The sequence below is a fragment of the Carassius carassius genome, chromosome 21, assembly GCF_963082965.1.
Source record: "Carassius carassius chromosome 21, fCarCar2.1, whole genome shotgun sequence".
NCBI lineage: Eukaryota > Metazoa > Chordata > Actinopteri > Cypriniformes > Cyprinidae > Carassius > Carassius carassius.
Genome location: NC_081775.1, coordinates 15,491,060 through 15,515,450, shown reverse-complemented (window position 1 = coordinate 15,515,450; position 24,391 = coordinate 15,491,060). Strand labels below are relative to the sequence as shown.

The window sequence follows — 24,391 nt, the reverse complement described above, 5'->3', positions numbered from 1 at the left end:
AATATTTGTTCGTCGTTCCATTTCTAGATGGGTCAGCTGAGTGAAACGGAGCTGTTTTTTTTTTTTAACTCGGTTTGATAATTTAATATTAAACATGTAAACTTTATTTGGACTCCCTGTCACACATACCTAGCAGCTGCTCAGCTGAAGGAGAGTTAATTGTGTTTGGTAAGCCCGTGGTTTGCCTCGTTCCAGCGGTCTATGACTGCAATTTCCCGTGGCACGCACATAAATACATACACAAACACCCAAGCGAGTGTGCTCGGCGGGGAGCTCTCAGACATTTGAACAGCATGCTAATGGTCTGTCATCTGCACAACATAAATATTTAAACTGGATCTGCTGAGCCTGTGGAGCCTGCAGGGGTGATATGACATGAGAGAGTGGGCCGCACATCGACACTGGCTTCCATAAATACAATGAACAGATCAATGAATAAATAAGTACACAGTACAATCAGGCAGTGTGGTGGCACAACAGCATGATGCCAGAAAAATCCACATGGATCATGAATGGGCAGGACTGTGTTACAATGTTTACATGCTATTTGAGAAAAACATGGAATATGAAACTACGGAGTGGGACATGTCTAAAATAAGTAAAGAAAATGAGATGAGTTATTATGAGATATTTGCACAAATCAAAATTATATAAAATTCTGAAATATTTGAAAATCTTAAAATATGATCCTTTGTGACACTTATATTCAAATTCAGTAGAATTTGGATTGGTCTCATTTTTGAATTTGTATTACTGATTGTGCTACTTTACTGTGCAATACTGTTTGAGGCTGCTTTGGATCAATCTAAATTGTATAAAGTGCTGAACAATATGTCTTGTATAAAAATAAAAGGAGATTCGACTTGCTGATATTGCTGTCATTTTAGTAAAGGAGGGACATACCAAACAGTAAAACATTATTTTATTTTATTTTAAGTTTTATGAAAAACTGTAGGTCATTAATTTTTCAAAAAAAAAAAACACAATTATAACTTTTGAAAAACGCAAAATATGAGCATTTTCACTAGTGATTTTAATTTTCTGGACAAATAACTATATTGCAATTTATTCAGTTACCATGATATAAAACTACTCATACAGCTATGAGAGAATTTTATTTTAAGATAATAAGTTTAAGTTGAAACACTAAAATTACTAACTGGTTGCATTAGGCATTAATTAATCTACTGCACATTGGATTTCACAATCTAGTATTTAAAATTGAATTAAAACCTTTAAATAAAACTACATGTAAAAAAAAAATTGAACAAAAATAAGAAATAATTTAAGATTATGCACTAAGTCACTAAGTCAAATATTAAAATTTGTGAAACTGATCATATTAATTTTTTATAGTCTTTAAAGGGAGACATTTAATATAATTGACAATAGTCAAAAGTTACAATAATATAATTTCTAACAAAAAATTCAATAAAAATAAAGTAGCTAGTAGTCTTATATTTCTACATTTACATTACATTTCCTGCAAAAATAAATATATTGGTATTTATGCAGTTGCCATGATATAAAATTGTGCATACAATGATATAAGACTGATCATACTGCCCACCCCTAGAACATATTCATCTCCATGCTAAGTGCTGCACAGTAACAATTTTCTCCACCAGTACTATGACGACAGAGGTGCATACTGTTCCATAATCAATGCCTTAAATGTAAATGTAATCAAACCAGGAATGGACAACAGGTAGGAATTAAACCTAGATAAAACGCTTGGATGATTTCACTCTGCTGTCCCCATTTTAGAACGCAGCATTTCGTAGCCAGCGACAGCAATCAAAATTCCAATCAGGTTGAAGGAAATGAAAGTGATTTGTGGATCGTCCTTCGCCTTGAACGTTCGAAGAAATCCCCAAAACACTTCTGTGATAATTTTCCTCTCTCTCCATCACCGAATGAACGTGTCCACTCCTCTGCCAGCTGATAAAGCCTTCATTCCATTTTCTTCGATAATACCAACAAGAAAGGATTCTCACCAACATCTGTCTGCACAAGATGAATTCCAATAGCTATTGCTGACATCCTAGTGTCACATAAATATATTTTTACCACATTAAGCTAGAAACATTAAAGATGTGCAAAACTAGATATTTTCAAGCAGTTTGAGATGCATTCTAAACTGCTACAAAACTCCATCTGTTGAGTACAAACACCAGCAATTAAAAACTCAACACATTAACCGAAGGAGATTAAACATTTCTGTGCAAAAACACAAAAGGTTAATGATATTTAGCCTGTCATAGTCTCCACAAAGGAAAGATTATGCAAAATAATGTGGACACTGCTCACAGCTGGTTATTTGAGATCAGACAGTAACTGTCTTGATATTTATTGTTGAAAGTAATGAATGTGCTACAAGTACACTGCTCTGATGAGTACAGAAGCTGTGCTGTAATGGTAGGGGATGTAGAGCACTCTGAGACAGGGTTTTACCATGCTGACAGTCTGTTTTAGCACACTATAGCACAGCTGGCTAATACCGTCTTTCCCTTGAGAAATTAAACCCCCTTAAAGAGCCACCTCTAAAACCAAAACTAGATAAGCTAATAAAACAAAAATAAAAATAAATAACTGCACAGGCTTGATGCAGGAAGTCAATCCTGTTAATGCATTTAACTGCATGAACATACATATCTGAATATCCAATGAAAAAAGGAAACACTATTGAACAAACAAATACAAGACTGTACACTGGGTAAGGTGTTGGACAGCAGTTGCCATATAAAAGGTTCTCACGGCTCTCATTTGAACTAAATGTGGCTAAGCTGCAGACTGGAGGGTGCGTTTGGTCACTGGCAGTCATATTAGTGATTACCCACTGGTGCAGATGATTAATGGTGCTCTTCATAAGCTGGCATCTAATGATGGTCTCTCATTATTTACTGTGAGACAATGCGACTAATCAGAGTCCTCACCTATTCCTAATTGGGAAAGATGATATTGATGTAAATCAATGGGTGATTTGTCAAGACTTTCAATGCTAAGAAAACAAGTCAATAACTGGTAATGCTCATTGGAAATTCATGACTGCTCCCCTGCATAACATCACATCACATGACATCAGGTTTAGCGTTAACTAAAAATAAATATATAAAACATAAAAATCTTAAAAACAGTTTTATAAGCTGAAAAAAAGCTAAAATAAAATATAAATATTTGATAAAAAAAAACTTACAGAAACGTTACCTTGGCTATTAACAGAATAAGTTTAAGCTCTAAAACTAATTACTGGAAACAAATAAAATACATAAATAAAAAAGAAACTGAAATGAAAATAAAGGAATACTAAACAATAATATTTAAAAACAAAAAATAATAAAAATGACAAGAACACAACAAAATTACTACATTTGAAATTAAAATATAGCTAAAATATTTATGAATACACTAAAAATATGAAAATTAAAGATAATTAATTTTAATATAAACTATATATAAGTATATAAATAACATTAAAATAACACAATTAAATTCATGTATGATCGTTGTGTGCAGTCTCCAGCTTGCTTGGGGATTCTCACAATAAACATATTCATTAATGATGGAAATTATACATAAAAAAATCATACATAAAATAATAACAAGGTGCTTGATTCTTTTGAGGAAGACAAAAGTGGAGATTAAAAAATGTGCTTGTCGCTCTTTTCCATGCAATGACAATGGGAACTGAAGCTTGAAAGCTGGAAATAGCATCATAAGAGGATGATAAATGTGGTCAGTGAATCATTCAGACCAGTTTTATGAACTGGACCAACTGATTTTTTTAACTGAATAGAATGAATAATTCATGAACCATACTTTGGAATATCTCTTGTGAACCTGCAAGGACAGTTAGAGTAACATACAGGTAAGTAGTTATAACATAATTATAACATAATTTTGTATAGTTTTATGATACTTTTATGGTGTATTCATGTACTTTATGAAGATTGAAAGCCTCATGTTACATTCATTGCAACTGCACAAAAAAGAAAGCACAGCAGATTTGGAGTAAATTATAGTAGAGTACTAGTGTTTTGGCTGGACTGTCCCTTTAAGAAACCTGGACATCCTGTAAGCTTCACTTACCCCAAGGTTGGGGTCCTGCATGAGACTGAGGATGACCTCATAGAGCAGGGGCCATACTTCCGGCTTGAACTTCACCGAGATCCACTGTCCAATCAGCCAGATCACCCAACTTGATCTAATCAACTTGTACCTAAAAAAACTAAATATGCCAAATTAGCATTCCTGTGCATTGTCCTGTTTAAAAAAGCTTATTTTATCTGAGAAGTAATTGCCAGTGTAAGACAATATAGGGATGATGTCCCTGTTTCTAATTTGCATGAAAACTGCACAACTTAAAGGTTTCTGTTTTCCAAGGAGGAATTATATATATATATATATATATATATATATATATATATATATATATATATATATATATATATATATATATATATATATATATATATATATATATATATATATATAAATAAAGGGATATAACAATCCAAAATGCAAAAAAAATGCAAAAAAAAAACAAAAAACAATCCAACCATTCCTATGAAAGCACAAAAAAATCCTTCTTTAATAAGTGCAAATTATCTTAAAATTATGCAGGCATGAACGATCAGCGCACTCCAAAAGCCCCCAGATACCTCTATACTGTAAGATTAAACAATTAAAGTGCATGTGGAAATTGATTTGAACGTTACATATCTTAGAAAAAGCATATACAGCAGTGAACCCAAGGGCACCTTATATATATTTCCAAGTTTAAGCCCGCTCAATAACCAAATCAATGGTTAATTTACATAATCATTGTTATATTTATTCATTGGCCACATTGAAATGCACATCATTTCCCAATCAAGATATATATTCTCATTAAAGCTTAAAGAGGTTTAGGGTGCACAGCTTGTGGAATATTTATGCATACATTGCAATATACATACTAAGACTGCCTGGCTATTCTGCACCTCTCTCTATGTGCAATTTGCACTTTAATCAGTTCATTTTCATTCCTCCTCAACAAAAGGTGACAAGAGTTTGAAGGATGAATTGTAAAATGTAGGTTAATAACTTTTAAATACGAGTCTGCTGCTTTCACCCATCTGTACATTGATTTATGTTTGTCAATAACTCTCCTCCTTGCTTCACAGTGCATTCTAGACATTTTACAGATGGCTGCTGGCTTTCACGCCTCAGAATAACTTTTTTATGGATGTCTGCAGATAAATATTTTAAATAAAATTAATAAATATAGAATAAATATAGAGGATATTCAAAGTAAGACTCAAGCAGAAATAAAAAATAATAAATATATCAGAAGCAGCGAATCAGGGAATTTGCTTTTGCAAAGAACCTTCATTTCCCACCAAAAACCAGTCCCAGTTTTGAAAGGTTTTTGCAGGATCAGTTCTCAAAAGTAAAGCAGGCATGACTCTGAGCCCCGGGGATCTCTCAGGTCACTGGAGACAATAAAAGAGAGTCTGGGAGGGATAATTTCAAGGCTTTTTTATTTTTTGGAAGAAAATATCTCTGGAGAAACAGGTTGCTGTGCCACTGGCGTTGATAAAAAGTAAGGGAGCGTGCCGGGGGTTTAAGCTGCTTTCGTCTACTTGCCAGTGAGCGACAGAGTAATTAGAGCCAATGGTGATAAAAACTTCAGCGTCGCATCCAAAACCACCACAACTAATATCACCAGCACCTCATTACATCAACTATAAAGGTCACTCCACAGAGGGATCAAACATATTAGCCAAGCTGTGAGTCATAATGAGTCCACTCTAAGGTAATGACGCATCAAAACATTCTGCTTGCTCTACAACACATCTGCTAAATGACATGTAGCCAGTGATTACTCCCAACGGAGTACACCACAACATATAAACAAGCAAATAAAGGTAAACATGCCTGCTGCCGAGGGCACTTTACCTTCCTGTTCACTTATTAGTTTAAGGAGTCTCCAAAGAGACCTCCTTTTCCTATTAAATCATTTTAATTCAGTTTAAATATAAATTTAATATGCAGTGTGGCAAGAAGGTTATGAGCTAAATGGATACAAGAAAAGACAAGGGGGTACACAAAAAAAGAAAAGAAATTGCATTCTGATTACTATATAAACAAATATATATTGTAAAATTATTTAAACCATAAATGTAAGAATTTTACACACATACAGGGGCGTAGATTACGCGGGGGACGTGTCCCCCCCACTTTTATCATCAAGGAACTTCGTCCCCCGCACTTTTTCGGGCAAGTGTGTTTGTATAGAGGTTTTCAAGAGCTGGTGTGAATAAATATAGATTTAAACTCAAAGAGACAGGACAGTCTGCGCATGACCTGATGTTTTTTTCGGACGGAGAAAGTCATCACTCAGAAAGTCATTCCAGGAAATTCCTAATATGGGCAACAGCGTCCAGCTATCGCTGTATGAAACAGTTGTTTTCGGTTTAGATTTCTTTTAAGTCCAAAAAAATATCCAGCAGGTGATAAATAAAGTATATGAACAATGCAGTGCTAATTGGCATAGCATTTATTACAGTATAGAAACTATTCTGCCTTATTATGTGATAAAAAGTGTTTGTAGTATATAAACAAATCATTATTCTTTGTTATTGTCCAGCAGGCATAGATTTCTAAGCCAATTAAAAGCTAGAAATTAGAGAAGAATTCAAGTTGCCTATAGTATCTACCACCAGTCAAATGTTTTTGAACAGTAAGCTTGTTTATTTATTTTTTTAAAGAAGTCTCGCCTGCATTTATTTTATCCAAGTACTGCAAATCAGTGAAATTTCGAAATATTTTTACTAGCCTATTTAAAATAGCTGTTTTCTATTTGAATATATTTCAAAATGTAATTTTTTGAGGTTTCAAATCTGATTTTATTTTTATCTTTTGCATCATTACTCCAGTCACACGATCTTTCAGAAATAATTCTGATATACTGATTTGCTGCTATAAAAAAGAAAGAAAAAAAGTCTTATTATGATAATGTTGAAAACAGCTGATTAGAATGTTTTCAGGTTTCTTTGATGAATAGACAGTTCAGAAGAGCAGCATTTATCTGAAATAGAAATCTCTAGTAAAATTATCTTTATCATCACTTTTGATCAATTTAAAGAATCCTTGCTAAATAAAATTATTAATTTATATAATTTAACGAAAAAAAAAATTATACATATATATATATATATAAATATACACACTGACTAAGCTTTTGAATGATATAATGTTGCAAAAGCTTTTTATTTCACATAAATGCTGATCTGTGGATCCTTCTATTCATCAAAGAATGCTGAAAAAAATTTACTCATATGTTTTAAATATTGATAATCAGCAAATCAGCATATTAAGAATGATTTCTGAATAATGTGATACTGAAGACTGGAGGAATGATGCTGAAAATTCACATTTGATCACAGGAATACAGTACATTTAAAATATATTCAAATAGAAAACATTTATTTTAAATAGAAATATTTCACAATATTACTGCTTTTGCTGTACTTTGGATCAAATAAATGCAGGCTTGGTGAGCAGAAAAGACTTCTTTCAAAACATAAATAATCTTACTGTTAAAAAACTCTTGACTAGTAGGCTATGTAGGTTACAGAAATGTTATATCGTAATGTGATATATATATATATATATATATATATATATATATATATATATATATATATATATATATATGTCTGTGTGTGTGTGTGTTTGTAATTTCCTTCCCCCTCACTTTTGAAAAGATGGCTACGCCCCTGTACATACATATATATATATATATATATATATATATATATATATATATATATATATATATATATAATGCTAAATTTAATTCATTACATTATTATATATTGATATTAACAATCATAATTTGAGATAATATAGAATTAAAATAGATAGACGAAAAATCTTCAGTCATATAAAATTGCTTGCATTCTTTGTTTGGTAATATGCATCATAAACTTTCTACTGTATGCATGCCTGAGATAGTGTCTAAAGTGCTTAATGAATCACGTCAGACTTATGCAACTTTTTGCCAATGTTCTGCTCAATATTTCAAGACATAAAATGTCAGTCCTAAAAAGGAAAGACTCAAGGGTTTTTCACCGCATAGTCCATCAGGACTATCTTTATATTATTACTGTGAAAAACACATCTTACAAAAATGGGAAAAGGGGACAGAGTTCCTGCCGTTGTATGACTGGAGAAAGAACTATTAAATGTATCAGAGCACCGTGACTGTGTCGCACTGAAAATTGAATTTTTTGATTTAGTTATTACCTCCACTTGCATACATTCATATATGCGTGGTTGCCAGGGAAATCAAATTCTGCTATTTAGTATTTGAATCACTTCAATAGGAGAAAAAATAAATATATTCTCAGTAGGCCTGAAAGAGGCTGACCATAAAACTCTGCCTCTATTCAGGGGAATGATTGATTTTAAAGAAGGCTGCTGTCAAGTGGCTGCAGCTCAGACATGTCAAAACAGACTATGGCAGGAGACGTCACTCAAAGACTGCTGATAACCTCAGTCTTGTCTGTGTCAAAAAGAAGGGTACGGAAGTGAAGCTCTATAAAAGGAGACTGAATCTTGTGGTCTCTCTTAAATTTGTCATGAACACAAACATTGAAAGGCTGAAAGTATCTGTTTATGACCAGAGGGACTTGTAGATAAAACATAGCTTCAAGACCCTCCATTACCTTTTTAAACAGCCGAGTCATCATACAAGCCTCAAACATGCTGTGCTCTTAACACTCACACACAAAGCAGAGCAACATTTCTTTAATTACACACCTCTAATGAGCAACAAACCATTATAATGAAGCAGGCATGATGAGAAACAAAGGTTTGACTGTGACTCTTTTGCAAATGTGGATATTCGCTTTGAAAGCATATGAAGAACAGATATTTTTGACCAACTAAAGTTGGAGGTAAAGTTTTAGTTTGGAACAATCTGTCAACCCAAACTGAGGCTGTTTTGATCAGCATAAAATTTGGTCCAGTCTGCAGTTTATTCTTGCCAAGGATCACTCACTCAGTTGCTGACTGATCAAAATGTATTCACACATAACCAGATTATCAGTATAATTTGGACCAGACTGCAACTTATTCTCGCCAAAATACGCCTACTTAAACAGGATGGGGCAGCATAGCTAGATTGTTGACTTGCAGCATAAAATCTGGTCTAGTCTGGTCTAGTCTTGACTAGACTTTCTAGTCAAAAATCTAAATTCAAACCTAAAGATCATATGATTGACCTGTATTGTAACCTGCCACTGTTTGTTTTATTTTTAGTGGCCAGTGGAGGGAAAAAAATAATAAAGTCCATATAATAGAGTCCACAATGGTATACAGATAAAACTGAAAAGCATATCCGAATCTGCTTGTACAAAAGTGACCATTTCAGACAGAAAACAAAGACTTGTATAATAGCAAAAAATATCAAATTAATAACAATACATTCTTAATGTATGTTTATTATGTAATAATACAAAAACAATATTTTACAAAGAAATGAAATAGGAGTAAAAATGGCACAGTGCCTAAAGCTGAACTGGCACCACAGCTGCCACGCTGAAGCTCTGAGCTGAAAAGGTCATTTCACGGTGCTGTGAATCGCACACTGACCATTACCATCACACATGCTGCTGCTCTCCGAGCTTGCCTGCAGTGTGGCTGCTATGCTGTACTTGAACCAGAGAAGTCCGGTTCATGAAAAAAATGACTCTTACAGAAGTTTGTTATGGCCTGTGATCAGTATAGTTCAAATTATGAACAAATGACTCTTACATGACCCTGTTCAGGTTAGTGAATCAAAAAATATAGCACGTCCAGTGTAGTTTGATTTAAAAACAAATGATTCTCAAAGTATGAGCATTTCATGTTAACGAATCAAAAATATACAGCATGACCAATGTAGTCAGAATTATGAAAACAAACTACTCGTTGGTTTATTTAGTAGGGCTGTAAGTTAATTAAAATGTTTAATCTAATTAATTACATGATGTGTCGATTAATTAATCTAATTTATCACAAATTACATTTAGCTGTGAAAATACCCCCAACAGATTATTTAAAGATATCTTTGCTTTAAATGAGAAAGTATTAAGTAGACATACAAATAGTACCTTTAAGGCTTGTTCACACCAGGATGAATATTGCAAGTGATTATCGCTGTCGTTTAACGCCTCGTGACTAAAAAAAGGGTGCTAATATGATTGTGCACAAACACGAGAAATAAAAGCGTAATAAAAAAATAAAAAAATGCCTCGGGCCTGTTTTTTGGGTTTGATGCACTGCGTTAAAAACTGGCCGACCATTGCGATTGGCACATTTGTTCAAGTGCCTGGAGCTGCTGAATTTACAGTAAAACACTGCTTGATGGTGCTCAAGCACAAAATGTTCTTGCTAAGCACACTTGATACCTAACGATGAAGAAGAAGTAAGTAGACCAAAATGATGCATTGAGGCAAGATTAATGTAGAGCTGCTGGTTTCATTGGTGTCTGAACAAAAAAGGCTTTATGACAAATTTGACAGCGAATACAAAAATCTCGATATGAGAGAGATATTATGGAGAGGAATTGCAGATCAAATAGGATTCAGTGTGTACCGGGGTATTTCTGTTTTTCTTTAAATGCCATCTAATGTCAGGGAGTGAATTTACACATTCACTCACCTTATCACCAGCGAAAATCGCTTGGGTATGAACACAAAAGACGCGTCGACAAACGTTACCGATAAACGCTGCCGATAAATGCACATGATAAACGCGCACGATAATGTGTATGAGGCTTGAGAAATATTTTTTTTTAATTTGATTCAACATCAAATTTATTAGACATAAACATTTAGGCTACGACGGCCTAACATAAACTATGAAAATGAATATAATTTGAGAAAAATCTCAAATATTTTTTAATGCAAAAATTGGTCACTGGTAACCAAAACAGCTTTGTTACCAACAGTCTTTAAAATACCTTCTTTATGTTCCACAAAAGAAAGTCATTCAGATTTGAGTAAATTGAATAATATTTTTTGGGCTGAACCACCCCTTAAAAAAAAAAGTTTCCCTTTTTTTATGAAACAATACTCTAAATAAGAATCTAAAATGGCTAGCAGGTGGCGGTAATTGCCATTGATTTGATTCATTCAAACGGTTGATATCTTTAGTAATGAAGTAAACAGCTCTCTTTACGAATGTGCCTATGAACCATTGATTCAAACGATTCGTTCAAAACGTGAATTCATTCAGAAACTAAACACGGCTGTGTTGCTTGGAAACATACAACAATTCTGCTGTGGCTTTATAGGTAATATTTTCGTTGACAAAGCTGAGCAAAAACAGTTTAAAATATAACACATATAATCTTATTTACTGAACTGTTGTTGTATAAAATCACATTTGCACTCGTTATATTCGAACATATAAACAGCACTCATGTGATATTGCTTATGATATAATATTTGTGACAAAAACTCATACAAGAGCAGTTTAGCCCCAGTATCTTGAATTTTAGGACATACATTAACTGCATGTATGGAGTTGCTGCCCTGTATCATATTTGTCAACAGTCAACTATAATAAATGTAAGATGATGTAGAGTTCAGAGGGGAGGGCTAGTGCATTAAAATATATTTTTTATCATGTTATTTTTTTCAAAAATAATTAAGTTATATTAACTGACATCCCTACTATCTAGTGAATCTTTTTACATTTATTTTTAATCAGTATAAAAATGCCTAATTCACAACATTAATAGAAACGGAGTTCAAACTGACATGACTAAAATATATAAACATGAATTGGAATCAAACCATATTGAATCACAAATACGAATCCAATAGAATCAAGAGTTTGGGAATCTGAACATTTTTAGCAAATCTGAATCCATACTCAGGCCTATCACACTTACCCCTCAAACAAGTTTTGTCCTATGCATATTTGTTTTTATTTGATTGTTTATTGTATTTTTTTAATACTGCCACATAAGTCTATCTATATGAATGTTAGTCCCTTTTATTCAGGTTTGAGGCCACGTAATGGCTCAGTGCACTGTCCCCAATGTCCTGGGCCTTAATCTATCCAAGGAAAGTAATAGTTTATTATGTCCCGCTACAATCCCAGGGTGGAGAAGAAACATGACAGAGTTCCTGAAAATGAGGAAGACGGATGCAACTAGTTTCCCCAGCCTATTGATCTGGTCCTTAGCAACACCTGTTCAGCGCTGCTGCCCCTTTTGAACTTAGAGCCACAAGATCAGTGCTCAGATAATCTGTCTGCCAAGGCAAAGCGCAAGAGTCTAGACTTCGTGACACGCTAGGTCAAATGAAGTGAGGAATCAATGGGAGGGTCTGGAGGGCTGCCAGTTGGGAGAAATGACAGTGTACAAGGTCAAGGAATTTTTTTGCTATTTCTCATAACAAGCAATGAGGACTAATTTGAAGGTATAATGCATATTGGTGAATTCCTGCTGAATATAAACTTGTCAAATCCCAAAGCCTAAGGCACAGATGGCAGATGTCAGCACCAGGGTTACTCATATGTCTCTCTGAAAATCCCTCTGAGCCTTTCTCAGGCATACTGTCTCATCATGACAGTGACAAATGTGCCTGATTAAAGAGTGGCAGGTGAACATTTGCTTGCTCTGTCAAGACTGCCTCAATGCCCATCAACTCACACTCACGCACTCGAGTGCTTGACTGATCCCCACTGGAGCAACACACACACACACATACAAAAAAAGCCCACCAGCACATAACACACACACACACACATTTGCACATACACTGCCTGCAACACAGGCACTCTTGAGTAAGTCGCTTGCCAAAACTATTGAGACAAGTGGATTGTTACAAACAAACTACTGTGGAACTCTGAAATGCAAGACTTCTCTCTTTCCTTAAAGAAATGGATAATAATAATTTTAATAAAATATATATATATATATATATACTAATTATTAGAGATGTTCCGATACCCTTTTTCTCTTCCCGATACCGATTCCGATACCTGGGCTCAGGGTATCGGCCGATACAGAGTACTGATCCGATACCTGGGTGTGTATCTGTATATACAGCTGTATATACTACTAGCCCTGTGTAAATTTCTAGAATTATTTTATGGTGTGCTCCAGACTTATCCCTTGATAAAACATGAACAAATACATGGTTAACTACTGTATTTATTACAGTATTTTTATTATCTGACATGAATTTGACAGTAATATTATTTAATTTCTTAAGCGAAAAAGAACTTCAAATGCAGCCAAAAATCTAACACCGCAAACTAAAAAAGGTATTTTAGTATTTTATTTTTACAATATTGGTGTATAAAAAACTGCAACAAATAAGTCTAGGAATATAAAAAATTCTATATTAATCAGATAATCTCTTTACAACAAAACAAGTAAAAAACAAGCAACCGTCTAGGCATAATTATTATTATTAATAGAGACGTATTATTACTACATAGAGACGTAGCTAAATCTACTGTAGGCTACAACAGTAGCTTAATATATTGTCAATTTACTCGCCATGAAGATCTTTGAGTGTCTGTGTTTATGATATGACAGTTTTCTCAAATGAAACGTTAAATTCTCATGAAGTGACGGTTTATGCGTTCATGTCCTCATATAGTGACACACGGCAGAGACCACAAAACAGCGAGCTCCCGTGCATCTGCGCCCGTCTCCCACAGAGATGTAGACTTTGCAGGAGTAATATTTAAATAGTATTTTGCAGTTTAATATTCACAGACACTAGTATATATATTCGGCTACAGTCTGGAGCCCTGCGCTTAGACTAACACGGAAGCGACTGAACGCAGCTGCGGGTAACGAATATACTCAAACTTACTACCGGTTCTACAGAGACGCTGGTATCATCACATTTTAAAATTTTCAGCACCGTCTTGGTCCCTAGTCGCCGTTTTACTGTCTGGTTGGTCCAGTCTGAAATACTGCTAAACAGCGGACATACTGCTAACCACTGATCTATAATATAGAAGCGGCTTCACTGTCTGTTGGCAGTTTAGAACGCGATGAGCGATCCAGTCATATATATAGATCAGTGCTGCTAACGCGTTTTCATTTCTTCTTCGCTGCTCTACACAGGGGTTGCTTGTGGCATTACAGCACAACGTCCTGTGTTTGCAATGCATTCTGAGCAGCGAAGAAGAACCGTGCAGCGGTTAGGCAAAGCTAGCGTTCATAACTAGGTCTTGAAAATGGTATCGGATCGGTATATGGGTTCATGTACTCGCCGATGCCGATGCCAGAATTTGTTGTGGTATCGGAGATATTTCCGATACTAGTATCGGAATCGGAACAACTCTACTAATTATTATTTTTTTCTACTCACTCTGAGGCCATCCAGGATGTAGATGAGTTTGTTCCTTCAGCTGAACAGATTTTATTACACTTTATTACACGCATTACATAACTAGATCACCAATAGATCCTCTGCAGTGAATGGGTTCCATCAGAACGGTGATTTAAAAATAAATGCCATGATTAATTTCTTTCTTACAAACACATAGATTTTCACTTCACAAAAAATGTGATAGACTGGAGTCGTGTGGATTACTTGAGAACCGTAGTGATGTATTTATCAGCTGTTTAGGCTCTCATTCTGATGGTACCCATTCACTGCAGAGGATCCGTTGGTGACACAATGCAAAAAAATCTTCAAATCTGTTTCAGTTGACTCTCTTTGCATATATTTATATATTTACATGACTATATTTCTTTAGTTTAGTTCTTTTATTCTAGAAAATCAATTAAGAAGTGAAGTTTTCTTGCAGTTTTTGACATCTTTTTATTGTAACTAAGTTTTGACAAGACATTTCAAGAAACTTGATACCTAACGATGAAGAAGAAGTAAGTAGACCAAAAAGATGCATTGAGGCAAGATTAATGTAGAGCTGCTGGTTTCATTGGTGTCTGAACAAAAAGGGCTTTATGACAAATTTGACAGTGAATACAAAAATCTCGATATGAGGGAGATGTTATGGAGAGGAATTGCAGATCAAATAGGATTCAATGTGTACCGGGGTATTTCTGTTTTTCTTTAAATGCCATCTAATGTCAGGGAGTGAATTTACACATTCACTCACCTTATCACCAGTGAAAATCGCTTGGGTATGAACACAAAAGACGCGTCGACAAACGTTGCTGATAAACGCTGCCGATAAATGCACACGATAAACGTGCACGATAATCGTCCCGGAGTGTATGAGGCTTAAGAAATAATTTTTTTTATTTGATTCAACATCAAATTTATTACACATAAACATTTAGGCTACGACGGCCTAACATAAACTATGAAAATGAATATAATTTGAGAAAAATCTCAAATGTTTTTTTTTCATGCAAAAATTGGTCACTGGTAACCAAAACAGCTTTGTTACCAACAGTCTTTAAAATATGTTCTTTATGTTCCTCAAAAGAAAGTCATTCAGATTTGAGTAAATTGCATAATATTTTTTTTTGGGTGAATCACCCCTTAAAAAAAGTTTCCCTTTTTTTATGAAACAATACTCTAAATAAGAATCTAAAATGGCTAGCAGGTGGCGGTAAATGCCATTGATTTGATTCGTTCAAACAGCTGATATCTTTAGTAATGAAGTAAACAGCTCTCTTTACGAATGTGCCTATGAACTATTGATTCAAACGATTCGTTCAAAACGTGATTTTTCGTCGATAAATACGTGTCTGGACAACTGCCCACGTATCGACGAGGACACGAAAAGTTCAGTAGACTTTTTGCTTTAAATGAATGGTTGTTGTCATGGTGTAAAGAACAGAAACTGCTATTTGTTAATAACTGGAATCTTTTCTGGGAGCGTCCTAGGCTGTTTCGCGCTGATGGCTTGCACCCCAGCAGCGGCGGAGCAGAGCTGCTCTCTGACAACATCTCCAGGACACTTCGCTCCATGTGACTAGTAAGACAATTCTCAAATAACTTTTATGATGACTTTTGTTCCACCCGCTTAAATGATAAAAGTACTTGCGCTGTACAATCTATTAAGACTGTGTCTGTTCCCCGAATAGTGAGGTCAAAATATAAATTTATCGTGATTAAACCAGAAATATGTAAAGTAAATGAACAAAAACAATCTTTAAAGTTTGGGCTCATAAATATTAGATCGCTCACACCCAAAGCAGTTATTGTAAATGAAATGATCACAGATAATAGTTTTGATGTACTCTGCTTGACTGAAACCTGGCTAAAACCAAATGATTATTTTGGTCTAAATGAGTTGACTCCACCAAACTACTGTTATAAGCATGAGCCCCGTCAGACTGGTCATGGCGGAGGTGTTGCAACAATATATAGTGATATTCTCAATGTTACCCAGAAAACGGGATACAGGTTTAACTCATTCGAAATACTTCTGCTTAATGTTACACTGTCAGACATGCAAAAGAAATCTAATGTATCTCTTGCTCTGGCTACTGTGTATAGACCACCAGGGCCGTATACAGAATTCCTAAAAGAATTTGCAGATTTCCTCTCAGATCTTCTGGTTACAGTTGATAAGGCGCTAATCATGGGAGATTTTAATATTCACGTTGATAATACGAATGACCTGACTGAACTGACCTAATAAACTCTTTTGGAGTCAAGCAAAATGTCACCAGGCCCACTCATCATTTTAATCATACACTAGATTTAATTATATCGCATGGAATCGATCTTACTGCTATAGATATCGTACCTCAATGTGATGATATTACAGACCATTTCCTTGTATTGTGCATGCTGCATATCACTGATATTAACTACATGTCTCAGCGTTACCGTCTGGGCAGAACTATTGTTCCATTCACCAAAGACAGATTTGCAAATAACCTGCCTGATCTATCTCAACTGCTATTTGTACCCAAAAATACACATGAATTAGACGAAATGACTGGCAACATGGGCACTATTTTCTCTAATACATTAGAAGCTTTTGCCCCCATCAAATTGAAAAAGGTTAGAGAAAAACGTACTGTGTCAATGTATAACAGTAATACTCACTCTCTCAAGAAAGTAACTCGTGGTCTTGAACGCAAATGGAGAAAAACTAACTTGGAAGTTTTTAGAATTGCATGGAAATACAGTATGTCCAGCTATAGACAGGCTCTAAAAACTGCTAGGGCAGAGCATATCCACAAAGTCATAGAAAATAACCAAAATAATCCAAGGTTTTTATTTAGCACAGTGGCTAAATTAACAAATTACCAGACGCCACCTGATTCAAATATTCCACCAACGTTAAATAGTAATGACTTTATGAATTTCTTCACTGATAAAATAGATAACATTAGGAATACAATAGCGAATGTAGATTCTACAGCGTCTAACACTTTCATCCAGTTTCATCCATCGCACCCAAAGATAAACTGCAGTGCTTTACAAATATAGGACAGGAAGAGCTAAATAAACTTATCACTGTATCTAAACCAACAACATGTTTATTAGATCCTGTACCCACTAAATTACTGAAAGAGTTGTTACCTGTAGCCGAATAACCACTTCTCAATATTATTAACTCGTCGTTATCTTTAGGTCACGTCCCAAAACCAATCAAGCTGGCGGTAATTAAGCCTCTTATTAAGAAACCAAAACCAGATCCTAGTGAACTGGCAAATTATAGGCCTATTTCAAATCTTCCATTTATGTCTAAAATTTTAGAAAAAGTTGTGTCTGCTCAATTGAGCACCTTCCTGCACAAAAATGATCTGTATGAAGAATTTCAGTCAGGTTTCAGGCCCCACCATAGCACAGAAACTGCACTTGTTAAAATTACAAATGACCTGCTTCTTGCGTCAGATCAAGGCTGCATCTCATTTCTAGTTTTACTTGATCTTAGTGCTGCGTTCAACACCATAGATCATGACATACCCATAGATCGATTACAAAACTATACAGGTATTCAAGGGCAGGCTCTAAGATGGTTTAGATCCTACCTGTCCGATCGCTACCATTTTGTTTCACTTAAATGGGGAGTCATCTCATTTATCATCAATAAAATATGGAGTGCCACAAGGATCCGTCCTAGGTCCCCTTCTATTTTCAATATACATGTTGCCCCTTGGTAATATTATTAGAAAATACGGAATTAGCTTCCACTGTTATGCTGATGATACTCAGCTATATATCTCAACGAGACCAGATGAAACCTCTAAATTATCTAAGCTAACAGATTGTGTTAAAAATGTAAAAGATTGGATGACCAATAATTTTCTCCAATTAAATTCAGATAAGACAGAGACATTAATTATTGGACCAAAAAACACTACACAGAATCTTGTAGATTACAATCTGCAACTAGACGGATGTACTGTTACTTTTTCTACAGTCAAAAATCTGGGTGTTATATTAGACAGCAACTTATCTTTTGAAAATCATATTTCCCATGTTACAAAAACTGCATTCTTCCATCTTAGAAACATTGCCAAGCTACGAAACATGTTATCTGTTTCTGCTGCAGAAAAGCTAGTTCATGCATTCATGACCTCTAGACTGGACTATTGTAATGCACTTCTAGGTGGTTGTCCTGCTTCTTCAATAAACAAGCTACAGGTAGTCCAAAATGCAGCGGCTAGAGTCCTTACCAGATCAAGAAAATATAATCATATTACCCCAATTTTACAGTCTCTGCACTGGCTACCTATGAAGTTCCGTATCAGTTACAAATTATCATTACTTACCTATAAGGCCCTAAATGGTTTAGCTCCTGCATACCTAACTAGCCTTCTACCACGCTACAATCCATCACGCTCCCTAAGGTCACAAAACGCTGAACTTTTGGTAGTTCCTAGGATAGCAAAGTCCACTAAAGGAGGTAGAGCTTTTTCACATTTGGCTCCCAAACTCTGGAATAGCATTCCTGATAATGTTCGGGGTTCAGACACACTCTCTCTGTTTAAATCTAGATTAAAAACGCATCTCTTTCGCCAAGCATTTGAATAATGTATCTTAAATTGTGAGTATAGTTGTATCTGATCAAATGTGCATTCTTATTCTTTAGCTTGGGTTAAACTAATTAACTAATTAATTTTACTTTGTTGGAACAGCAGCTATGCTAATGATGTCTCTACTTGTTTCCATGTTTTGTAACTAGGATTTACACAAGCTCCAGTCTGGATCCAGAACACCTGAGAAGAGATGATGCTGACCCTCAGAGGACCCCGGATGATGCTAACCCTGAATCAACAACAGAACTAACAAATATTGCTACAAGTGTGACTGCATCATATAATAATTATTAATTATTAATAATAATAATAATGTTCATCATCTGGCTGACTACGACTTGTATAAATTTTTCTACAAATCCTGTCATACGTGCACAAACTGACAGTCACCACTTACAAGCTATTACTAAATATTGTAGAAACATAATTTTCTGTAAAGTTGCTTTGTAACGATTTGTATTGTAAAACGCGCTATACAAATAAACTTGAATTGAATTGAATTGAACATTTCAACTTAGTTATGTCATTTTTCTGCAATAATTAAAAAACTGATGTAGTGCATGAGTCATTCATATTTTTGTAAAATTTTATTGAGGAAATCTGTACATTTTTAAATATGTATCTGATAGAATTTACTTTCGTTGCCATTTATAAATATGCTTGCATGTACCCTGTTTAAAAGTTAAGGGTCTGTAAGATTTTTAAATGTCTTTAAAATAAATCTCTTTTGCTGAAAAGGCTACATTTATTTGATCATTAATACAGTAAAAAGAGTAATGTCATGAAATATTAATATAATACAAAAAAATGTTACACTGTAATTTATTCCTGTGATGTTAAAGCTCATTACCCCATTGTTCAATGTTACATGATTCTTCAGAAATCATCTGATTTATTGCTTAAGAAACGTTTCGTATTATTATCATCAATGTTCAAAACCGTATTTAGGATTCTTTCATAAAAAGAATGTCCAAAAAAAAAAACAGCATTTGAAATTATTCTGTAATAATATAAATGTAATTACTGTCACTTTTGATCAAATTAATGTAAATTTAACACAAAGTATTAATAAAAAAATACTGAGTGCAAAATTTTGAATGATAGTGTAGATGACCTCAAAACATAGACTAAAAGTCACAAAACTCTCATTTTAATTTCGTGGAGTCAACATCAACGTTTGGAAATATGCAAATTGAGGTTTAAATCCCTCTTTCCTTACTCAATAGGAGAAAGAAACAGAAAAATAAAAACAAACAGTGGTGAATGGAAGAAGACACTGGCGGTCATGGTTTCAAATGCGATCATAATGAGATCTTCCACAACAGAGGTCTGTTTCTCCACTCTCTTTCACTCTAAAGTAAAAAATGATGGTTTGTGTAGAGTCACAGTCTTCATTACTTCTTTATTTAATTCTATATCTTTGTCTTTTTCTCCCACAGAACTGTCACCAAAACATAAAAACTGCATCAGGCACTGGCACTGCACAGCAATGTTGGAGAGTAAATGACAAAACAGTAGAAAGAACTACATTTTTAATAGCATAACACTAGTTTTTCTACATTGCTAGTTAGATACATTGCTATATTTTTTTAATATAGCCAAATGACAGAAGTAACTAAATGAAGAAACAACCATTTTGTAATACCTGTTTAAGAAATTAATATTAATTTGACTTACAGCCCAATAAAAAAATAAATAACTAAATAAAAGAAAAAAGAAAAACAGTGTTGCAAGCAACATTTTATTATCTTGTAGTGTAGCTAAATAAGTTGAATGGGTAGTTTGACTCTACTGTAACTAATGTAAATTATAAGCAGCTTGTCAAGTCATCTTCCCCAACACTTCTGCACCTACTTATGCTTTGCTTTTAAAAGCGCTTTTATTTTTTTTAATTCCAAGTTTCTTTGCTTAATCCTCATGGCCTTCAATGTTTATTTAACATATCTGATACCTCACATCTTCAAATGCATTGCTGGAGTCTCCCAGAAGAACGTTGTTTAACCAATCCATCAACCACAGCTGATATAATACTGCTATTGTAAGAAGGCAGTAAATGTCATTGAGGCGAAGTGTAAAGATTATCCAGGCTCCTGTCTGAGAGGTTTATCTAAATCTCGATATCTTTGTGCTGTTCCTAAAAAGACTTGCGAGAAAGTGAAAGATATCAGCTCTTTCCAGGGGCTGTCCTCATTCGGCATTTTGATGTTATCCGGCACAATTTTTAAACTCCTGAGGCCAAAAATAAATAAATAATTGAGCTATTAAATTATGTGTTTATACCTGTACACCTTTATGTAACTAACCTAGATTTCTAGAAAAAAAATCATGGCAAAACAGCAAGAAACTTGAAGGTGCTGGGCTTCATTTCACATTCTTTTTGATAAAATGCCTATCCGAGCACACAGAGGAGTAATGCAATAAAAAAATTAAAAACTTCTGAGAGAAAGCTTTAGTCTTTTATCTACAGAAGGGTAAGACTCTATCACTGCAAAAGCTTCTTTGAACTCACCTGTGGAGTGACATCACTTCCTGGGAAAAACAATAACAGGAGTGAATACTGTTTCATCTACAGAAAGCAAGGCTTAGGAAGTTCCCACGACTTTCTGGCTTCATTCACTAACACAGACTTGCAGGTATTTTTATGAATGTTTACATTTTTAAATGGAGTAATTTAATTATGTTTATTAAATAATACCTGGTATGGCTGACTTGTAGCTCCCTGAAAGAGTTTTCAAAAATTTGGGATCAGTAAGATTTAATGCTCATCAAGGATGTATTTATTTCCTTAAAACAAAAACAAACAAACAAACAACCAAACAAACAAAAAACACCTAATAGTAGAATGGAAATATACCATATAAAGAAATAGTAGTGTATATTCTAACAGAATTTATATTTTGAATAAACACTGTTCCTTTTTACTTTATCAAAGAATACTGAAAAAAGTATCACAGGTTCCAAAAATATTAAGCAGCACAAGTGTTTCCAACACTGATTACAAATCAGTAAATTAGAATGTAGTGTTGTCACGGTACCAAAATTTCAGTATTCGGTACCAATACCAGTGAAAATCCACGGTTCTTGGTACCAATTTCAGTACCAAAGCAATACACAAAAACATGCTAATTAAAAATTTTTACTATACTTTTATTTAATCCAAGCTGTGTACATATTTAATTTTAAAGGGCTTTTGAATTTTAAAGCCAAGAATAACAACTAAGTTGTATTGATAACAGAAGCGGTGTTTCCCACGGCCTTGTACTCTATTTGTGGCACCATATATATGCAAATTAATTCTGCCAGCAGGAGGAGCTTGTAGAACATGCGAGAGAGGTTTCCTCGGTAACGGCTGTAATCAAATAAGCGCTGAGCCTGCGATCACAAATGCTGCTCGGGCATTTCAGGCAAGATGAAATGAAAAGGACATCCATCATTTTCTGAAGACATTCGGTTTTCTTTAGAAATACAGTGATTTCAAAACACCCGCACCGGGTTTTAACCCGTGTGTATTCAACGAAGTCAAAGCCTTTTATTTTTGGTGGCCAGTTTTGATATTTCCCAATGTATGGGAAACACTCTTTCATTTGATCTAGGCGTCTGTCTTTAAAGTGTTTTGTTATAGTTTGGTGTGTTTCCTCCTTTTGATGTCATCATGTCTCAGTGCTTCTATGAAGAAAACGCATCTGTGCACCTCTCGGATAACGCACTCGGTACCACCGGAAGGCCTACAACCCCCCCCCCCCCCCCCCCCCCCCCCTAAAAAAAACACTTGTACAATTTAAATATTTTTTTAGTACCGACTTGGTACTGAAATACCAGGTCTTTTGACAACACTATTAGAATGGTTTCTGAAGGATCTTGACGAGACAATGAAGACTGGAGTAATAATGCTGAAAATTCAGCTTAATGTTCAGTCTTAAGTGTCAGTTTTTCGAAATTGAGGTTTATACATCATCTGAAAGCTGAATAAATAAGCTTTCATAAGCTTTGATGTATGGCTTATTAGGATTGGACAATATTTGGCTGAAATACAACTATTCTATACAACTATACAATTTTATACAGATAAAAATCACGAGTCTGAGGGTGCAAAAAAGTCAAAATACTGAGAAAATCGCCTTTGAAACTGTCCAAATGAATTCTTATCAATGCATATTACTAATCAAAAGTGTAGTTTTGATATATTTACGGTAGGACATTTACAAAATATCTTAATGGAACATGATTATTTACTTAATTTGCATAAAATAAAAATGTATAATTTTGAACCATACAGTGTTTTTTGGCTATTGCCAAAAGTATACCCCAGCAACTTAAGACTGGTTTTGTGCTCCAGGGTGACATATATTTTATATACAAACACATATATTCATGACATACTGTATCTAATATTTAAACTATTATAACATTACTATTAGTGCGCTTTAAATTATTTTAGTATTTCTTAATTTCATAAGAGAACACTTTTTTTTTATTTCAAAATTAGATTGAGCCAGATTTTTAGTCTTACTGAAGAGAAAGGTGTTGAGTGTGCAAGGGTAACCAGTAATGCATGATGGTACCTGCATCCTTCATGGGCATCTGCACTGGATCCTCCACATTACTGGGGCCTGAGAGGGAAAGCAGACACTGTGATTTTTAAATGTTCATTTATTTTCTCCCCTTACAACCTGCACACAATGTGCTTTAGGCCTGTAGGGAACATCTAGCACACACATCTGTAATAATTGTAAGTTAACCACTTTGCAAACAATCACAGTAGTAAAAGTGGCAGAGCGTGTGATAAAATAACATAAGCAACTAAAACTTATGGCCCATTTCCCTTAACCAATCACAATTATCCATTATAAAATGACAAGTCCAAGTATAATTAGAACACAGGAAATGCTCAAGAGAAAAAGACAACGACCCTACTAGGAAATTAACTGGGGTCATTATCAGAATCCTCATCTAAATGTGTGCTTTTATAATGATGTTGACTTCACACTTTAATGACACATGATTTGCAAAAAAACTGCCGACTGCTGTCACCTTTTTAATAAAGCATGGATTTTTCGAATTCCATGCCGAAACACTCAAAGATCCTTATGTCCATAAGAATATTTGTTTAGCACATCATTCTAATTTAATCATCAACTAATTTACACGAAAAGCTTATTTGAGTCATTCACTACTTAATTAATAGCGAGCCAGATCAAAGACAATGAGAGCGTAATGCTAGTCAGACAGTCCTTGTATTTGACTGAAAGTGCAAGCTTAATTGCTACACGCAGCTGTAAGTGGTAGCACTAGCGCTTTAGCTTAGCGGGGTGCATGTGCTTTATAAAGGTGACATTTGCCCAGCAAGGCTACAATCAAAAAGTCCACATCTAAAGTAGAACCCCAGATGACTTTGTCAGTTTTTCCTGA

The 24,391-nt window shown here is 34.6% G+C and overlaps 1 protein-coding gene and 1 pseudogene across 2 annotated transcripts in view; both read right to left on the bottom strand.

The window, feature by feature from the left end:
• Nucleotides 1-8,634: 8,634 nt before the first annotated feature.
• The window catches only part of LOC132097611 (Rieske domain-containing protein), a 143,343-nt gene continuing 127,586 nt past the window's right edge, over nucleotides 8,635-24,391 (bottom strand). For both annotated transcript variants that reach the window (XM_059503461.1, XM_059503463.1), the window contains exon 5: nucleotides 8,635-8,648. The gene's annotated coding sequence lies outside the window, so the exon portion shown is untranslated. The remainder of the gene's footprint in view (nucleotides 8,649-24,391) is intronic.
• Nucleotides 20,918-24,391, bottom strand: part of LOC132098267 (importin-11-like) — a 45,366-nt pseudogene continuing 41,892 nt past the window's right edge.